Source organism: Oryctolagus cuniculus, chromosome 1, assembly GCF_051225735.1.
Source record: "Oryctolagus cuniculus isolate XC-2025 breed Fujian yellow rabbit chromosome 1, ASM5122573v1, whole genome shotgun sequence".
Classification (NCBI taxonomy): domain Eukaryota; kingdom Metazoa; phylum Chordata; class Mammalia; order Lagomorpha; family Leporidae; genus Oryctolagus; species Oryctolagus cuniculus.
In genome coordinates, this window is record NC_142867.1 from 133,460,802 (window position 1) to 133,480,641 (window position 19,840).

The 19,840-nt window shown below is 43.7% G+C and overlaps 1 long non-coding RNA gene across 1 annotated transcript; it reads left to right on the top strand.

The window, feature by feature from the left end:
• The first annotated feature begins 302 nt into the window (after positions 1 to 302).
• Positions 303 to 12,908, top strand: LOC138846651 (uncharacterized). The gene is made up of 2 exons (XR_011384183.2): positions 303 to 852; positions 12,532 to 12,908. It is a non-coding gene; the product is annotated as an uncharacterized LOC138846651 (long non-coding RNA).
• Positions 12,909 to 19,840: the final 6,932 nt, after the last annotated feature.

The following is a 19,840-nucleotide window of genomic DNA, read 5'->3' on the forward strand; positions in this document are numbered from 1 at the left end:
AGAAGAAACTCCTGGTTCCTGGCTTTGGATTGGCACAACTCCAGCCATTGTGGCCATCTGGGGAGTGCAGCAGGGGTTGGAGGACGTCTCTCTGTCTCTGCCTGTCTATAGCTCTACCTTTCAAATAATTAAATAAATAATTTTTTATTAAAAAAGAATTAAGCACGATTACTGAATACAACAGCAATACACACATTAAAGGGTGTTACTACGCACCACCAAGAAACAAATAGAAACAATTTTAAGGGATATAGAGTAGGAATGTAAGAGAAACGAGACGAAGAATGATGAATCGAGTATTCAAGTCGGTACTAAAAATCTTAAATAAACTCCCTGAAAAAATATAAAGACCCAGAATCCAGTAAACATTTGGCAAGTATAACTCACCTTAAGAAGTCACAAGAGCCTAGCAGGATCAGAGAAAACGGAGGAAGGAGCTATCTCAAGAGGGGAGCTCGTCAGGGGGTGACAGCGCCACCTACTGTTGGCAGTATCCATCCGAAGAATCCGAGTCAGCGGCAGCTGTGCGCTCAAGCCACACCCCTTAGTTTCCCAAGGCGGCACAATCCCCGTAGAGCGCCTTCCTGCCACAGGCGACTCTGATTGGCTGCGTCTTCTCTTTTGTCGTGCATGCTCACTGGCTGTGTGAATGATCCTTTGCATCAGCCTCGCCTGGAGAGCACTGCGCATGCGTCTTCCTTCTGCCCGCCGCCATTCTCCGCTTCCCGGCTCTGTTTCTGGTGGTGGCTCCAGGTGACTCCAGGTGGCTCCGCTTTGCCTCTCTGTGAGCTTCGATCGTTAGCGTCGTTACCGAGTTCTCAGGACAACCAGATGCCTCACAGCTGGAAAATGGTGAGTGTGGGCCCAGTTCCCTCTGAGCTGGGCCAGCAGATGGGCCCTGGGCATCTCCTCCCATCACTGCAGTCCGTGGCTTTGGCTCAGTCCTCAAGTCCTGCATCTTCCACGAATCTGTGGCGAGGACAGGAGGGTCCTCAGACTCCAGACTTTCCATATGGCCTTTGTGTATGTGGGGGGGGGGGGGACTGTGATCTGCGAGTTCTCTGTGCCAGGAGGGTCCATAGACTCCAGACTTTACACATGGCCTTTGTGCGTGGGGGGCTGTGATCTGGGGGTCCTCTGTGCCAGGAGGGTCCTTAGACTCCAGACTTTACACATGGCCTTTGTGTGGGGGGGGCTGTGATCTGGGGGTCCTCTGTGCCAGGAGAGTCCTTAGACTCCAGACTTTACACATGGCCTTTGTGGGGGGGGGGGACTGTGAGTGTGGGGGGGGCTGTGATCTGGGGGTCCTCTGTGCCACCTTTTTGCCCCGGGGTGACCTGATTCTTCTGAGTTGGAAACAGGGTTTCATGTTGGTAACCAGTCTGGTCAGAGCAGTTCTTCCTGGGAACCCGAGTCTCCTTTCTGTTGATAATAACCCAGTATCATAGACTGGGTAAGTTATTAGAAATATTACTTGTCTCATGGGTTTTTCTCCGAAGTTCCACAGCAGCCTCTGGTGATGGTCTTGTGGCAGAGGCCTGGGGTAGCACAGAGACCACGTGGCCAAATAAAGGGCGAGCAGGAGCCGGCGCCACAGCTCAACAGGCTAATCCTCCGCCTTGCGGTGCCAGCACACCGAGTTCTAGTCCCGGTCGGGGCGCCAGATTCTGTCCCAGTTGCCCCTCTTCCAGGCCAGCTCTCTGCTGTGGCCAGGGAGTGCAGTGGAGGATGGCCCAAGTGCTTGGGCCCTGCACCCCATGGGAGACCAGGAGAAGCACCTGGCTCCTGCGCAGTGCGCCGGCCGCAGCGCGCCGGCCATGGTGGCCATTGGAGGGTGAACCAACGGCAAAAGGAAGACCTTTCTCTCTGTCTCTCTCTCTCACTGCCCACTCTGCCTGTCAAAAAAAAAAAGGGGCAAGCAGGAGAGGCCAATACAAAGTGTCTAACAGAACAGAGCCTCTGGGAGATGACCCCCATTACCCCATTATTCACGTGAGTGGATGTGTCTTAGTCACCACTTAGGAGGTCCCACCTCTTAATTTCTAAAATTGGGATTAAATTTTTCCGTTAGATTGAGGGGGATAAACCGTGTTTATGGGAAGCATTAAGCCTGGCAAAGAAAATTTCTCTAAATGTATAGATCTCCCATATTGCCAAAAGCCAATTGCCCTAAGAAGTTCACGGTACTACCAAGTTTGTTTTTTTTTTTTTTTTTTTTTTTTTTTTTTTTTTACAGGCAGAGCGGACAGTGAGAGAGAGAGACAGAGAGAAAGGTCTTCCTTTGCCGTTGGTTCACCCTCCAATGGCTGCCGCGGCCGGCGCGCTGCAGCCGGTGCACTGTGCTGATCCAAAGGCAGGCAGGAGCCAGGTGCTTCTCCTGGTCTCCCATGGGGTGCAGGGCCCAAGCACTTGGGCCATCCTCCACTGCACTCCCTGGCCACAGAAGAGAGCTGGCCTGGAAGAGGGGCAACCAGGACAGAATCTGGCACCCTGACCGGGACTAGAACCCGGTGTGCTGGCACCGCTAGGTGGAGGATTAGCCTATTGAGCCACGGCGTTGGCCAACTACCAAGTATTTAACCTATGTCACATTTCATTCAGCTTCAGGTAAAATATTATTAATAATATTTTTTTCCACAAGAAAATTCTCTCTTTAAAAGACTCATTTTGGGCCGGCGTCATGGCTCACTAGGCTAATCCTCCACCTTTGGCACCAGTACCTTGGGTTCTAGTCCCGGTTGGGGTGCTGGTTCTGTCTCAGTTGCTCCTCTTCCAGTCCAGCTCTCTGCCGTGGCCCAGGAGAGCAGTGGAGGATGACCCAAGTGCTTGGGCCCTGTACCCACATGAGAGACCAGGAGGAAGCACCTGGCTCCTGGCTTCGGAACAGCACAGCACACCAGTGGTAGCAGCCATTTTGGGGTGAACCAATGGAAGGAAGACCTTTCTCTCTGTCCCTCTCACTGTCTAACTCTGCCTGTCAAAGAAAAAAAAAAAACACTTGTTTTGTATCTAGGAACATTATATATAACAGGGAAGCAAAGAATGCCTACCTGACACCCCAATGTGAAAAAAAAAATCAGTGATTAAGATGGGCGATCTTATTGATTTCCCAGGCACATTAGCAGAGAGCTGGATCAGAAGTGAGGCATCCAGGACTTGAACCAAAGGCCAAATGTGATGCCAGCACTGCAGACAGCAGTTTAGCCCTCTATGCCACAGCCCCTCCCCCCTCCATTTTTCTTTTGCCTCAGTTTCATCCATGCATATCACTGTCTGAGGGTGTGATTCTGCCAATTCACTACATGTGACTTGAATAGCATGAAATTTACTTTTTTATATTGGTGACAATACCTTTCTTTTTCTTTTTTCAAGATTTATTTATTTGAAAGGCAGAAAGGGAGAGACAAAGGGAGAGAAATAGATGTTCCATCTGCTGGTTCACTCAAGTGCCTGCAATGGCTGGGGTTGGGTCAGGTCAGAGGCAGGAGCTTCTTCCCAATCTCTCATGTGGGTGCAGGGGCCCAGGCAGTTGGACCATGGTCTGCTTCTTTCTCAGGCACCTTAACAGGGAGCTAATCAGAAGTGGAGCAGCCAGGTCTCGAACTGGTGCCCATAAGGGATGCTGGTGTTACAGACATTTTTTACCAGCTTTGCCACAATGCTGGCCCTGACAGTATTTCCTGGTTCATGTTCCTCACATGCTAGTTTATGGTAAATTATTTAAAATAATAGGAAAATATTGTTAGGTTAGAGATTGTGGTTAAATTCTGATTCTGTAAGAAGTGTTGATAGAGTAGATGGATAAACTGTCTAACTTTTCATGTGTGTTTGCTTATTTGTGTCTTGCCAACACTTGGGGTGACCTGATTTATTTTCTCCATCCACTGTTAACTGATATTTCTATATGATTGCATATTGCTAACTACTAAAAGCCACTGATTAAGCATGGATACTATTGTATTTATTTATACTGATTACCAGTGGTGGATGTATTTCTCCTTGGAGTTCTGTACATTTTTCCTATGTAGTTTGATGCTCTAATTAAGTACTTTGGTAGACTCATTGTAATGTCTTCTTGGAGGACTGGCTGCTGCTTCACTTGTAGGTTTTCTGATTTAAACACTAATTAGTCTGAAATGAATATTGGGTTTCCAGATATCATGGTAAAGGTGTTATAATAGACTGAATGTTTATGTTTAATCAATCTATGCCTTCATGTTGACCTTTTAAATACATACTTATTTTATGTTGACAGAATTGAACATACGGCACATAAAATGATGTTTAAAACTATTCATGCACTGGTAATGAATAAATCTAGTCAGTCACCACATCCATTACATCACATACCTGTTTTTAATGATGAAGACACTTAAAATCTAATCTCTTTGTTATTTGCCATAGTAGAGTATACTGTGATTAAATATTGCCACCATGTTGTACAACAGACTTCTTTATTTCTCCTACGCCAGAGAAATTTGTTGTTCTTTGACCAAAATGGCCTCAAATTTCCTCTGTGTGTCTTTATATTTAAATGGTTTTCCAGGAGACAACAAGAAGTTGGATCTCTATTTTAATTTTCATGTGTCAGTCTCTACCTTTTAAATGATTTATTTAGATAATGCATTTTTAAATACTTTTGATATAGTAGAATTAATACATAATTGAACGATGGAAAGTCAGAGACAGATTATAGAAAGGCTATATAGATTATAGAATCTTTCTATAATCTATATAGATTACCTATATAGATTATATATATTATATTTTATATGTAAATTATATATAATTATATAATCTGTATAGATTACCTATATAGATTATAGAAAGACTATCTCCTTGGTACATTCTCCAAGTAGTCACCATGGCCAGGTGACTAAGAACTCCTTCTGAGTCTCCTATATATGTGATGGGGGCCCAAGTACGTACACCATGTTCCCAGGGAGCTGGATCAGAAGCTGAGCACCAGGGCTCAAACTGGTGTTCAGGTATCAGATACTGGAATCAAAGTTAGTTATCCACAATTCCAGCCTTCTGTTTTTAAATTGTTTTATTCATTTATTTATAAAGGGCAGACACACAGTAAGTGAGAGACAGAGTAATCTACCATCTGTTTTACTCTTCAAATGCCTGCCAAGATCTGGAGACGGCCCTGGCCAGAATGGAGGAACTTAATGTATATTCCAGATCGTGTTAGCAAAGACCTGAGTACTTGAGTCATCTGTTTTCCAGTGTATGCGGTAGTGGAAACCTGGAATTTGGGGTAGAGCCAGGACTCAAGTACAAGCACACCAATGTGAGAGGAGGGCATTCAGAACGGCCTCCTTACCACTATGTGAAATGCCCACAGCTCTTTTATTTTAATTGAGGGTTTTGGAGGAGTCCATTTTCTGTCTTTGGTTAAGATACCAAGGAGGGGCTGGTTCTGTGGTGTAGCAGGTAAAGCCCCTGCCTGCAATGCTGGCATCTCATATGGGCACTGGTTTGAGTCTCCGCTCCTGCATTTCTGATCCAGCTCTCTCCAGTGTTGGCAAGTCACAAATAAAGTAAATTACAGTGGCCTCGGAAAGCAGTAGAAGATGGCCCAAGTCGTTAGTCCCCTTCACCCACATGGGAGACCCAGAAGAAGCTCCTGGCTCCTGGCTTTTTATGGGCCCAGGCTGTTTGGGGAGTGAACCAGTGGATAGAAGACTTCTCTTTCTCTCTCTCTGCCTCTGCCTCTCTGTAACTGTCTGCCTTTCAAATAAAAAAAAATAAAAAAGAGGAATCAAATCCAATCACCTTTAAAAAAAATTGTCCAGGATACAGATTTCTTAAATTGTTTTAGTAATTGCCATAAGAGTTTTCAGTATATATTTTCAATATCCCCAAACTCAATTGAAATAATATAATATCATTTTATTGGTAGTATAGATATCTTATAACAGAATGTTCCCAATTCTTTTCTCCTGTCCTGTATACAATTTCCATCATTCCTGTGAGTTAGCAGAAGTTATATCAACCCAGCCAACTGTTGACATCATCATTTTGAATAAGCATTTTTCTTACAGATCATGTGGAAATAAGGTAAATCTTTTGTTGTATCTTCATTTAATTGTTTTCAAACACTTTTTTTCTTTATGTGATCTGACTTCAAAAAACATGTTGTGCAATGTATGATTAATTCATTTTTTATTGTTTGCTTTTATTTTAGAGGTAGGGACATAGAAAGACAGAACTTACGTGCACTGGTTCACTCTACCAAATACCCACAACTGTGAGGGAGGCATCAGGACTAAAAGTAGGAGCTGTGAACTTAGTCCAGGTTTCCTACATAGGTGATGGGAAGTAGTGGGCCATCACCACTACTAGTGTTTGCATTAAAAGAAAGCTGGAGTCAGGGGAAAGAGCTGGAGATTGAACCCAGCTACTTTAATGTAGGACACAGACTTCTTAATGACCTGGATAAACACTCAACATCAGCCTGATTTTTAAACTGATATATGGTTCCAAGTTTATAAACACCTTGTCTTTAATTTGACAGCAGTATTAACAATAAATAAAGCAGCATAAGGCAGTTTGTGGTGTGGTACACCACATTCCATGTTGGAATGTCTTAGTCAAGTCATGGACATTCCACATTTACAATCCAGTTTTCTAGTAATGCCCCTGAGAGGCAGCAGATGATGTCTCAATTCCTTGGGTACCTTCTGCTTACATGGAGACCCAAAAGGAGTTCCTAGCTTTGGCCTGGCCCAGTCTTCAGCTGTTGTAGGCATTTGAGTTGTGAACCAGAGGATGGAAAATTTCTTTTTGTCTCTATCTCACTCTGCCTTTCAAATGAATAAATAAATCTCAAAAAAACCAGTGTTAACTATCCTTCTATCTAAGTTCAAGGTTAATTTTCCAATGGTGGCACTTACAGAATATCAGATAACCCTGCTGTAAATCAAGTAAGGACTGAGTAGAAAGTACAATGAAAAGACAATCATGACTTGTTGATTCTTTTTTTTGTTGTTTGCTTTTGACAGGCAGAGTTAGACAGTGAGAGAGAGAGACAAAGATAAAGGTCTTCCTTTTCTGTTGGTTCATCCCCCAAATGGCCACTATGGCCAGTGCGCTGAGCCAATCCGAAGCCAGGAGCCAGGTGCTTCCTCCTGGTCCCCCATGCAGGTGCAGGGCCCAAGCACTTGGGCCATCCTCCACTGCCTTCCCGGGTCACAGCAGAGAGCTAGACTGGAAGAGGAGCAACTGGGACTAGAACCAGGGGTGCCAGTGCTGCAGGCGGAGGATTAGCCAAGTGAGCCATGGTGTCAGCTGACTTGTTGATTCTAAGACTATGTGTATTTAAAGAATCCCTAACATCATTGGAGAATTTAGGCTCCTCTTCTCTTGTGCTTTGTAAATGGGATTGTTTTCTTAATTTTTTTCAGAGACCTCATTGCTGCTTTTTTTGTAATTTTATTTAGGCAGTTTTTGTTTATAAACATGTACTCTCTTTTTCATAAATTATTTTTAAAGATTTATTTATTTATTTGAAAGTCAGAATTACACAGAGAGAGCAGGAGAGACAGAGAAAGAGAGAGAGGTCTTCCATCCACTGGTTTACTCCCCAATTGGCTGCAATGACCAGAGGTGTGCTGATCCGAAGCCAGGATCCAGGAGGTTCTTCCAGGTTTCCCATGCTGGTACAAGGGCCCAAGGACTTAGGCTATCTTCTGCTGCTTTCCCAGGCCGTAGCAGAGAGCTGGGTAGGAAGAGGAGAAGCCGGGACTTGAACTGGTGCCCATATGGAATGCTGGCACAGCAGGTGGTGGTGGGTTTACCTGCTATGCCACAGCACCAGCCCCAACATGTATTCCTTATATAATATTATATTTGAGCACATACACACAACAGAATTTGAACAAACCAGAGAACTAGCTTTTATATACCTTTTTCTTTGTGTTTAGGTCTTACCAGCTGCTCTCTTCCAGTGTTTTTTCCCCTTTCTTCCTGTTCTTTTTACAGAATATCATATTGTGAACTACAGGCACCATGTGTTATGAAACACTGGAACTTCTTACTTCTATCTCACTTTGTTTTGGTGATTGCTATTCAAACTCCCTCTACCCAGAGCCCTCACTCTTCCCAGTCTCTAGTAATCATAATTCTGTTTTTTTTTTTATTTATTTGAAAGGCAGAATTACATAGAGAGAGATAAAGAGAGAGGGAAAGAGAGATCTTCCATCTCTTGGTTCACTCCCTAAAAGTCTATAAATGCCAAGACTGGGCCATATTGAAGTCAGCAGCCAGGAGCTTCAACTGGGTCTCCCACAAAGGTGCAGGGTCCTAAATACGTTGGCCTTCTTCCACTGCCTTCTCAAGCCATTAGCAGGGAGCTGGATTGAAAGAGGAATAGCCAGAGGGCTGGTGCTGTGGTGTACTGGGAAAAGCTTTTGCCTGCAGTGCCAGCATCCCATATGGACACATGTTTGAGTCCCAGAGGCTCCTCTTCTGATCCAGCTCTCTGCTAATGGCCTGAGAAAGCAGTAGAAGATGGCCCAAGTCCTTGGGCCTCTGCATCCACATGGGAGATCCAAAAGAAGATCCTGGCTTCAGATTGACCCAATCCTACCATTGTGGCCATTCTGGAAGTAAACCAGGGGATGGAAGACACCTGTGTGTGTGTGTGTGTGTGTGTCCCTCTGCCTTTCAAATAAATAAATAAATCTTTTTTAAAAAAAAAAAAAAGTAAAGTGGAATATCCAGGATTTGAATTAGTGTCCATGTGGGATGCTGGTGCTACAGGCAATGGCTTAACTCAAGGTGCATATAGTATCAACTACATTATCCTGTATTTTGACCCATTATTGTTTAATGTAGAGAACACTTTTTTTCTGTATCTGGCTTATTTCAGTTGACTTAATGATCTCCAGTTCCATTCATTTTGCAGTAAACAATATTTCATTCTTTTATGACTGAATTATCTTGACTATTGTCAGCAGTGTTTAGTCAATACAGTAGTGCAGGTAATTCTTTGATATGCTGATTTCATTTCCTTTTTACCTGGGAATAGAGTAGTAGATTGATTTTTAGTTTTTTTTTTTTCTTTTATGAAGGACCATACTGTTTTCCATAATTCCTGTACTAATTTCCATTCCCATTAACAATATATAATGATTTTTAAAAATCTACATGATCACTAGACCCCCCCCCCTTTTTTTGTCTTTTTGGAGTAAGATGATATTCCAGTGTGTGTGTGTGTGTGTGTGTGTGTGTGAAGATTTTATTTATTTATTTGAGAGATGGAGTTTTAGAAAGAGAGAGGGAGAAACAGAGAGAAAGGTATTCTGTCCACTGGTTCACTCCCCAAATGGGCACAATGGCTGGAGCTGGGCTGATCTGAAGCCAGGAGCCATGTGCTACTTCCAGGTCTCCCACATGGGTGCAGGGGCCCAAGGTCTTAGGCCATCTCCCACTGCTTTTCCAAGCCATAGTTGAGAGCTGAATTGGAAGAGCAGCAGCCAGGACTAGAACCCATGCCCATCTGAGATGCTGGCACTGCAGATGGAGGCTTGGCCCACTACACCATGGCATCAACCCTCCCCCCTCAGTATGTTTTAATAGGCATTTCCTTTATGACTAGTGATACTGAGCATTTTTCAACATACTTGTTGACCATTTATTTGTATTTCTTCTTCTGAGAAATATCTATTCAAGCTGTTTCCTAACTCTTAACTGCATTTGGATGTTCTTAACTCTCCATATATTTTTCCCAGCAGGTTGTGGTGCAGACTATCCTAAAGTATATACTCAGGCAAATAATTTCATTCTACATTTGCACTTTAAGCTACTCAAAGTAGTCTTAATTCAATTATTTTTAAAGATTTGTTTATTTGAAAGGCAGAGTTACAGAGGGCAGAGATAGAGAGAGAGAGAGATCAAGAGAGAGATTGCGATTGATCTTTCATCCTAGTCCATTACCCAAATGGCTACAATGGCCAGAGCAGAGCTGATCCAAATCCAGGAGCCAGGAGCTTCCTGTGGGTCCCCCACATGGGTCCAGGGGCCCAAGGACTTGGACCACCCTCCTCTGCTTTCCCAGGCACATTACCAGTGAGCTTGATTGGAAGTGGAGCATCGAGGACTTGAACTGGTACCCATATGGGATGCCAGCACTGCAGGTGGTTGCTTTAATCCCTGAGCCACAGAGCTGACTCCTTAATTCAATTATTAAATGTATCAATACTGTCAAGTATAGTCTAAGCTGAAAACTATTCTCTAGACTTTGCCTTACTGAATCTTTACCACATTTTGAACTTACATATTTCAGAAGTAGAAAGATTGCAGCATTAGTAGAAACCTGGACTCAAGGGCCAGACCTGGAAATCAAATCAAGGCACTCTGTAATATGATTAAGTTATCTTGACTGGCATCATAAACAAAAGGCTAAATTCATGTCTGATTTAAACTGCTTTTCTGAACTGCTATACATGATCTTCTCCTGAAAATTGTTTTTTCTTTTTTTGAAAAGAGTTATTTTATTTGGCCGGTGCTGCGGCTCAATAGGCTAATCCTCCGCCTGTGGTGCCAGCACACCAGGTTCTAGCCCTGGTCAGGGCACCAGATTCTGTCCCAGTTGCTCCTCTTCCAGGCCAGCTCTCTGCTGGGCCCGGGAGTGCAGTGGAGGATGGCCCAAGTGCTTGGGCCCTGCATCCGCATGGGAGACCAGGAAAAGCACCTGGCTCCTGCCTTCGGATTAGCATGGTGCGCCAGCCGCAGCGTGCCGGCTGCAGTGGCCACTGGGGGGTAAACCAACGGCAAAGGAAGACCTGTCTCTCTGTCTCTCTCTCTCTCTCACTGTCCACTCTGCCTGTTAAAAAAAAAGATTTATTTTATTTACTTGAAAGAGTTACACAGAGAAGGAGAGTTCTTCCATCTGCTGGTTCACTCCCCAGATGGCCCCAAATGCTGGAGCTGCGCTGATCCGAAGCCAGGAGCCAGGAGGTTCTTCCGGGTCTCCCACATGGGTGCAGGGGCCCAAGGACTTGGGCCATCTTCCACTGCTATCCCAGGCCATAGCAGAGAGCTGGATCAGAGGAGGAGCAGCCAGGACTAGAACTGGCACCCATGTGGGATGCCAGCGCTTCATGCCAGGGTGTTAACCTGCTGCACCACAGCGCTGGCCCCGAAAATTTTTTCTTTGTCATGATACCACTGATGGTTTCTTTTTCTTGAATTCTTCTATTTCTCATCATCACTCATGCAAGTATCCCATGTGATCTCTCATTCATAAATTTCTGTAATTCTCCTTAACGAATCTGACCCTTTGTGCTCTGAAAATCCTGTTTCCCTACATCACGGGCCTCTTCCACAGCCTTCAGACTACAGTCTGTACTTCTTGTTGGATGTTTCTTTGTAGCTATGCAATTTTCAACTCAAGATCAACAAGTCTAAAATTAAAACTACATCATTAATTTCTCCATTTACTTGTTTAAGGGGTTATTATCAGCAAGCCTTGGCCAAATCACAAAATAGAATTTTTTTCCTAGTCTTCTGCAACTTTCTCATGTTTAATTTCATCTGTTGTCAAATATTGCTACTTTTGTTTCTGTTTCTGTTTTTCAATGTTTTATGCAGTGTGTAAAAGAAGAGGTGCTATTCATTAAAAACAAAGTCATTGAGGCTGGTGCTGTGGCATAGTAGGCTAAGCCTCCACCTGTGGCGCCGGCCTCCCATATGAGGGCTGGTTCATGTCCTGGCTGTGCCCTTTCTGATCCAACTCTCTGTGGTTTGGGAAAGCAGTGGAAGATGGACCAAGTGCTTGGACCCCTGCACCCATGTGGGAAACCTGGAAGAAGCTCCTGATCTGAGCTATGGCCACTGTGTCCACCTTTGAGGAGTAAACCAGTGGGTGGAAGGCCTTTCTCTGTCCTGTCTCTGTAATTCTACTTCACCTCTCAAATAAAATAAACTTAAACAAAAAATCATTTTTATATGAGAAATGTCACTCTTGAAAAAACTCTTTAAGAGAGTCTGTTAGATCAGTGATAAGCTTTTATCCCTCCTAAATTGTGACAGGCATAGGAGTATGAGAAAACACTCAGAAATTAAGAGCATATTTGTGAACCAGAGTCAAAGGAAAGCTACATGAAGAAAAAAGTCAGGCAACACAGATTTAATAATTTTTCTTGTGTTGAGTATTTGACACAGTGGCCAAAATGCCTCTTCATGGTTGGACCTTTGTATAAAAGCTGAGCTTGCTGCTTAGGATGCCTGCATTCCATATCAGAATACCTGATTTGGGTTCTCACTACTGTTTCTCATCATCCATCTTTGATGATTCCCTGCCACGCGCATGAGAGGCCAATCAAGGTCAACTCATGTCCCAGGTCTGGCTGAAGTGGGCATTTGGAAATTGAGTCAGAAGATATAAGATCTCTGTGTGTGTTTCTTTGCCTTTCAAATAAAATGAAAATAAATAACAATGTTGACAAATGCGCCTGCTGCCTCTCCTGAATCCCTTTTTGAGTGTGTGTGCTTGAGCCTTAATTCTACTTCTAATTTCAGCTTCCCGTGAGTAATGCTGACCATAGGAGACAGCAGGTGATGACTCAAATACCTGGATCCCTGCTACCCACGTGGGAGATGCATATTCAGTTCCAGGCACCTGGCTTTAGTCTGGTGCAGCCGTTCCCTTTCTGATGCAGGCATTTGGAGAGTGAACAAACTGAGAAATTCTGTGTCTATTCCTCTCGTTCTCATTCTCTGTGCCTTTCAAATAAAAGTAAACAATATTTCTAACTTTAGCTTGTAATAATACCAAAATGTATGTTTCTAGCCCCCCCAATTGTCATATTTTCAAACTCTCTTAACTGTTGTGTTATTTTGTGTACTCACTTCAAAATGAGTAATAAAAAATTGAAAAATAAAAAAATAAAAAATAATGGTTGCTCTATGAGATCGCAGTGGTTTGTTTTATAATCACAGTGTTGGCCTATAACATCAAACTGTTTTCATGACATCAAAATTGATAGACTTCACAAAGGTGGTTTATGACATCACAATGGTAGGTTGATAGCATACCAATGTTTTTATTCACAGTGGTTTTTAGACTTGTACATATCATTACAAAAATTATGACATCATTATAGTGCTGTATGTTACCACAATTCATTAAGACTAAATATTGACCTATGTCATCACAATGGATTTTATGACATCACAGTTGACATCAAATCCTTTTAATAACACTGAAATTATGATTTCACAAAGGTGGCTTATGACATCACATTGTTTTTTATGAGCCTAGCATGTTTTATCATATAAAATTATGACACAGTGAATGTTTTTATGATATAAAATTATAGCATCACAAAGACTGAATTATGATAAGAATGTTGTAGTTAATCACATCCAATGATTATGACATTGCAGTGCCTTTATGACAATAATTATGACATCACAAGGATGGTTTTTTTTTTCCACAGGTTTATGTCATAGAAATTATTATAACAAAATTGCTGGTTTATAATGTAACAATGATAAGTTCATGACATCTATAAAATATTAATGATACCACAATATTTCATGACCTAAGGTTTATTATGATATCACAATAAAATCTATAACACCATGAAGAAAGTGACATCACATGGTGGATTATGACATCTCAGTTTTTTGTTTTTTTTTTATTTTTTTTTTGACAGGCTGAGTTAGTGAGAGGGAGAGAGAGAGAGAAAGGTCTTCCTTTCCATTGGTTCACTCCCCAAATGGCTACTATGGCCAGCACCTGCACCAATCCAAAGCAGGAGCCAGGTGCTTCCTCCTGGTCTTCCATGTGGGTGCAGGGCCCAAGCACTTGGGTCATCCTCCACTGCCTTCCCGGGCCACAACAGAGAGCTGGACTGGAAGAGGAGCAACTGGGACAGAACCAGCACCCCAACCAGGACTAGAACCCTGGGGTACCGGCACCACAGGCCGAGGATTAGCCAAGTGAGCCATGGTGCCAGCCTGACATCTGTTTTTTATAACACCACATGGTAGGATTATGCTATCAAAATTTTGGCTTATCTCATCACCATAGATTATGATATCATCTGCATTTCTTTTACATCACAGTTGGTTATAATGTCACAAGTTAGGTTTATTGCTTCACATTGGGCTTTAGGGCATCAAAATTGTTTTTATAACAATTCATCTTAACATATCAATGGAACCTATGACATACCAATCAATTATAAAATCATAAATTTTATGATGCAATAAATTATGAATTCACATTGGTGGTTGATGAAACTATGATTGATTACTGCATCATAATCTTGGGTTTATGACATCACAATGATAGTGACACTAAAATTTATTGTGATATCACAATTTTTTTGTCACCACACTTTATTATACAATGCTGGTTTATGATATCACAATGGTATATAAAATGGGATTACAATGGATTTTATAAAACCACAATGGTATATTTTATCACATCTCAATGGTGATATCAACATTGATTATGATGTCAGTGCTACAATTATGACATCTAATAGTTTTTATTATTTTGCAAATGATTATGACCTCTATAAATCATATAAAATCACAATTTATTATGTGGGAACCTGTTACCTGTATTCAAGGTCAACCTACCTCTCATTCCATACCAGCATGCCACATTTCCATTTCTCCCCTACCCACATGAGCAGCTGATTCTCTTTCACACTGACACATTTATGGCTCCCACACTAAGGAGACTGATTCACACATACTACTCTATTATACTTAGGGACTCTACTTGCCCCATTGCACATATTCCAAGCAACCCATGTCAGGTTTGTACTTCTATCAAGGATAGGATCAAGGGCCCCAGGGTCTTATGTTGTAATGGACACCCACCCAATGGGTGCCTCATTTGCCTGCACAGGCACACATATTGCAATGGCAGACAAGGGCAACAACATGCCAGCAGTGCTCTCAGCCACCTAGGCAAGAATCCCAGCACCCAGTGGAAGCATCAAACCTGTTGACTAACTGCTGTCCAGTCTGGGGTTCTGTGAGATGGCACCAACCTTTGGGAATCTAGGTGTCTAGAAGGGGGACCCCCAACAGAAGAACCATTCCTTAGTTAAGATTTATTCCAGGCTCTAATTGAACTTCTGCAGACCTCAAAACTGTGGCAAGCTTTGGTCAACAGGCATTCCAGTCAGAGATGCAATGCCCTGCTTCATCAACTGCAAGGGGAGGTAGGGTGATCTATTAATATAGGGCACTGGGAAAAAGGAATATATCCAACTGTCCTGTCCATGCCATGCTGAGTTGGGGAAAAGCACTCAAGGCTTGGGCCACAAACAGTTGCCTTCAGAGTCCACAGTGGGTTTGGGTGGCTTTGAACATATGTAGGCATTACCTGGTCCCTGCCACACTGGCTGGCCTCCAGCATTCCAGGCCAGATCCCACAGAGAATGGACCCAGAGCCCAGTGGCTGACCTCAATACCAAAGAATGTTCAGCATTTCCTTCCCATAATCATACTCAACTAGGGGTTCTGTGGCCAGGTTGGCCTAGAACCAGCCTGGGGCCAGGGCTCTGGGTTGTCAGGATCCACAAGGGCACAGTGTTATTTCTTGGTATCCACGTGGCCTGCCTGGAGGGGCATGATCAAGGGGTCAATGCTAGTAGCTCACAAGAAGGGATGCATTACCACCCAGAGTATTGTCTATAAATGGGAGTAGGTGTCGGGCATGTGCTCAGGACTCACAATGCTTCTCATGGAAGGATCCAATGAACTTCTCATCCAGAACACTGTTGAGCCTTCCAGAATGGATTAACACCTTGCACAACCAAAGTGGACAAAATATGATGGGCAAGCATAATAGAGGTACCCCAGTGTGTCAGTGAAAAAAACCTGTCATGAACCAGTTGACCATAACTGCTTGCATCACACTTTGTGTGTTGACATGCATCCCTTTCCAGGAAGATGTCTTCCCATGTCATGTCAATGACATGTTACATGGAAGATTTGGTGGCATTCCAGCATCTGCATCTTCCCCATCCCCTTTTAGGATACACCCTGAGAACATCCTGGGTCCCACCATCAAGCTGCAGGAAGGCATGGTCACCACTGTTCCAGGGACTTTGGCGGGGAGAGGGGCAATGTGTAGGGTATTGGCAAGATGTCTCATTTCATCTGGGCTGGCAGCAAGTTCCCTGAGCCCATTGCCTGCACTTTTGTGTTCTCTTTCTGAGGGGGACAAGGTGAGACAGTGCATGCAGCCCCACCCCGGGGTCGTGCTAAACTTTGCAGGCTCCAATCTCTCATCAGCTCCTGGATTTTTGTCAGGCTGCATTTCATACAGAAGAGTTGAGAGTTGTAATGGTGTAAGCAGATGTGCGTTTGGGCTCAAGAAACTGGCCAAAGTAGTGTCAGAGATCCTGTGAAGGTTGGAAGCTTGTGTGTGAGGGAAAGGGGGGAGAGGTCTGTGTAGGGGAGGGGAACAACTTGGACAGGATTGGAGCCTTAGGTTTCTGAGGCCCAAGGAGTCAAAACTGGATGGAGTGGAGTTTAAGGTGTTGGGCCAGGGGAAGCTACACATGCTAGCCACCAAACAGGATATCTGGGATCTATGGGTACACAATGCAATGCCAAGATCTTCAGAAAGCCTGTGGGAAGACATACTTCCTTGGGGCCAGGAAGTCTTTTGCATAGAAGCCAGGGGAACCTTTTCCTGGGGCTAGTCAGCATGTGGACAATTGTCAGTGCCAATGCAAGCCACAGTTGCCTCTTGCAGGTGGATATCTAATGGGGTGAGACCCTCTGCCTGCAGCATATGTCCAGGTTGAAGTCCTTGGAGTTCTAGGGAAGAATCTCTCTGCACCCACCCCACCCCCAACTCTCACTGCAACCCCAGCCCCTCATCACCCATCTTCCAAGAACTCTGAGCTAAAGGCTACAACTCAGCTCAAAGCTTTTGTAGTCAGTTTTAGACCAACTGTGCTGTCCCATACTGGTGCCACCTAGTAACCACCTGCAAAAATCTGAAACCAGCATAGAGGTGAGACCCCATCCTCTGGGCCTGTGGGGCCAACTAAGCACTCAGTTCCCAGCCTTTTAATGGTAGGTGGTTTTGAGCTGCATGCTTCATACAATAATAGGTCCTGGTTGTTTACTGAGTCTCCCATCTGCTCCCTTCCAAACACTAACATTGACCTTGACCCTGGCACCTAACATGCTGGTCCACTGATTTCAAAAGCCCCCAGACCAAATAACCCATCCCTAGTGAATTAATTCTCCAAACAGGACCCTTGGTTCCCACCATGACAGGATTGTTGTTCTCCAGCTCATGCTCTCTCCAGCAATTCAGGGAGACAGCTTTACAGCTCCCCACCCAGGCTCAGTGGCATGGCTCATCCACACGTGCCACACTGCAAGTTTATTAAGCTCACTCAGTTGAAGTAGGTAAAGCTGCTCAGGCACGTCAGTCACAGTGCCTGACTCATGCATTCTCCACTGTTTAGGCTGACAAAATATCCTATGGCTTGAAGTGGGACTACTAGCCTACAGGCAATCTGGGTGAAGACCAGTCACCTTTTGTCATGTGATCACTTCTTCACAGGTCCTGTGGGACACAGCCAAACTCCTGCAGACTTTGCTATGGCATCCTTTCATTCCATGCACAGTTGTCCCTAGTTGTCTCTCCCACTTACCTTCTTGCCAATTGTCCTTCCATTTCCTATCTTTATTTCTACAATGTTCTGCAACACCAAATTGCTTTGACTTTACTGTCACCATGGAAGTTGTGCAGGTCCCTTGCTCCCACCCCACCCAACTCCCACCCTCACACACACACTGCATGCTGTGCAATAGCCTAGGCTTTTTCCTTCACCATCACTGCAGTGCCTTTTCTTTATTTAACATTTATTTTATGTGTTTGAGAGGCAGAGTTACAGAGAGAGGGAGAGAGACTCCCCATCTGTTGGCCCACTCCCAAATGGCTGAAATGGCTAGACCTGGGCCATTTCAAAGCCAGGAGTTTCTTCTGTGTCTTCTGTGTGGATGCAAGTGCCTAAGAATTTGGGCCATACCACAGTATTTCCTCAGATCATCAGCAGGGAGCTGGATTGGAAGTGGAGCAACTGGGACTCAAACTAATGCCCACATGGTATGCTGGCACCACAGAAAGATGCTTAAACTATTATGCCACAGCACCCACACCTCTATTGATTTTTAATGTGTACAGATGAAGTTAGTAAATAGCATATGCATATTTATATGTGCATATGCTATAGGCTTAAAATGTTTGCCATTCATGAGCCTAATCTGGAAAGCCTGAAAAGCTCTGGCCTTTCAAGAGTACATAGGACAAATTCAATTTGTTTGCCTCTAGCCCCCAAATGTAAAGAAAATAACTTCCTCAGCTCCAATGGCCTTACCTGATTCACCTTATCTCTAGACTTCCTCCACAGTCACACACATGTTAAGACTCTTTTAGAAATGACTTTGGTCTCCATTATTACAGTGTTGATTTTTTTAACATTTATTTTATTTATTTGAATGGTAGAATCATGAAGTGGATAGAAAGGAAATGAGAAAGAGATTTCCATCCACTGATTCTTTCCCAAAATGGTCGCAACAGCAGGGTTTGACCAGGCCAAAGCCAAGATCCTGGAACTCCATTCAGGTCTCTCCATTGGGAGCTATGGCCCAAGGATTAGGCCATATTTCACTGCTTTCTCCAACATTCACAGGAAGATGTATTGAAAGCAAAGCAGCCAGTGCTAACACTGGAACTATGACATGGGATGCCAGCACTGCAGATGGTGGCTTAACCTACTGCACTACACCACTGTCCCACGAAGCCTGTTTTTGTTGTCATCCTAAAACCTGAGCTGCTCCAGAAGACCACTATGGCTCATTTAACACTGCATTTCCCAGGCTGGGACAGCTTTAGGGACACATCTCTAATGGACATTTCTGTTCATTCTACCAGCCATAACTGAGCACATGCAAATGTGCCATACTCTGAGTTGGAGCTATAATTGAGCTAGTGGCTTGCTAGAGGAGACAGACATCACACAAATTACTGCATGAAAGAGTGTATAATTATTACTGTTTGGAAAAGAAGTCCAGGTTTTTTGAAAGAGTAAATCAAGGGGGCCCAGCGTGCTTCCAGGTTGGGAAGATTACATGTGTGATCTGCAAGTCTTTTAAGAAGAAGCAGTACTAATATCAAGCTCTGGGGTCTGTACTGTCTAAGGCAGAGTGAAGACTCAATGCACAAGTCCTGCCCCTCAATATGACGTAGAACAATACTTCAGATGGGGCTGGGGTGAGGCAAGAATGGAGGAAACTGAGGTGGACCATGACTGGATCTGACAACTTTACATGATCATATTAATTATTTGGATTTTGTCTTAAGACTGAAGAATAGAAAGTGTTTGATTAGGAAATTGCTATATTGTTTTAAAATGTTCATATGAGCTCTAGGACTCATCCGGGGTGGGAGGTGAGTGGCAGCCCCTAGAAAGAATAGGGGTTCTTTCTGAGCTGAGAGTGGGGTGGAAGCTCCTGGCTGGCTCCCTTCATCCCATGGAAGAGTTTAGAAGAAACAACAGATGGCACAACTACTTCCTTATCACATATAAACTTTCAAGGTGCATGTGTGTGTGTGTGTGCATGTGTGCATGTGTGCATGTGTGTCTCTTCCTACTCCTTTAACTGGTTCATTCACTCATTTATCAGGTAACTTTTGATGTGGCTTTACTTTGACAGCACTGTTCTATGAATGAGACAGACATAGATTGTGCTTGTGGGAGTTCATGGTCTAAAGGGGATAATTATTAAATAAGAACAGAATTCATTATTGTAATTGATCACAGAAGCATCT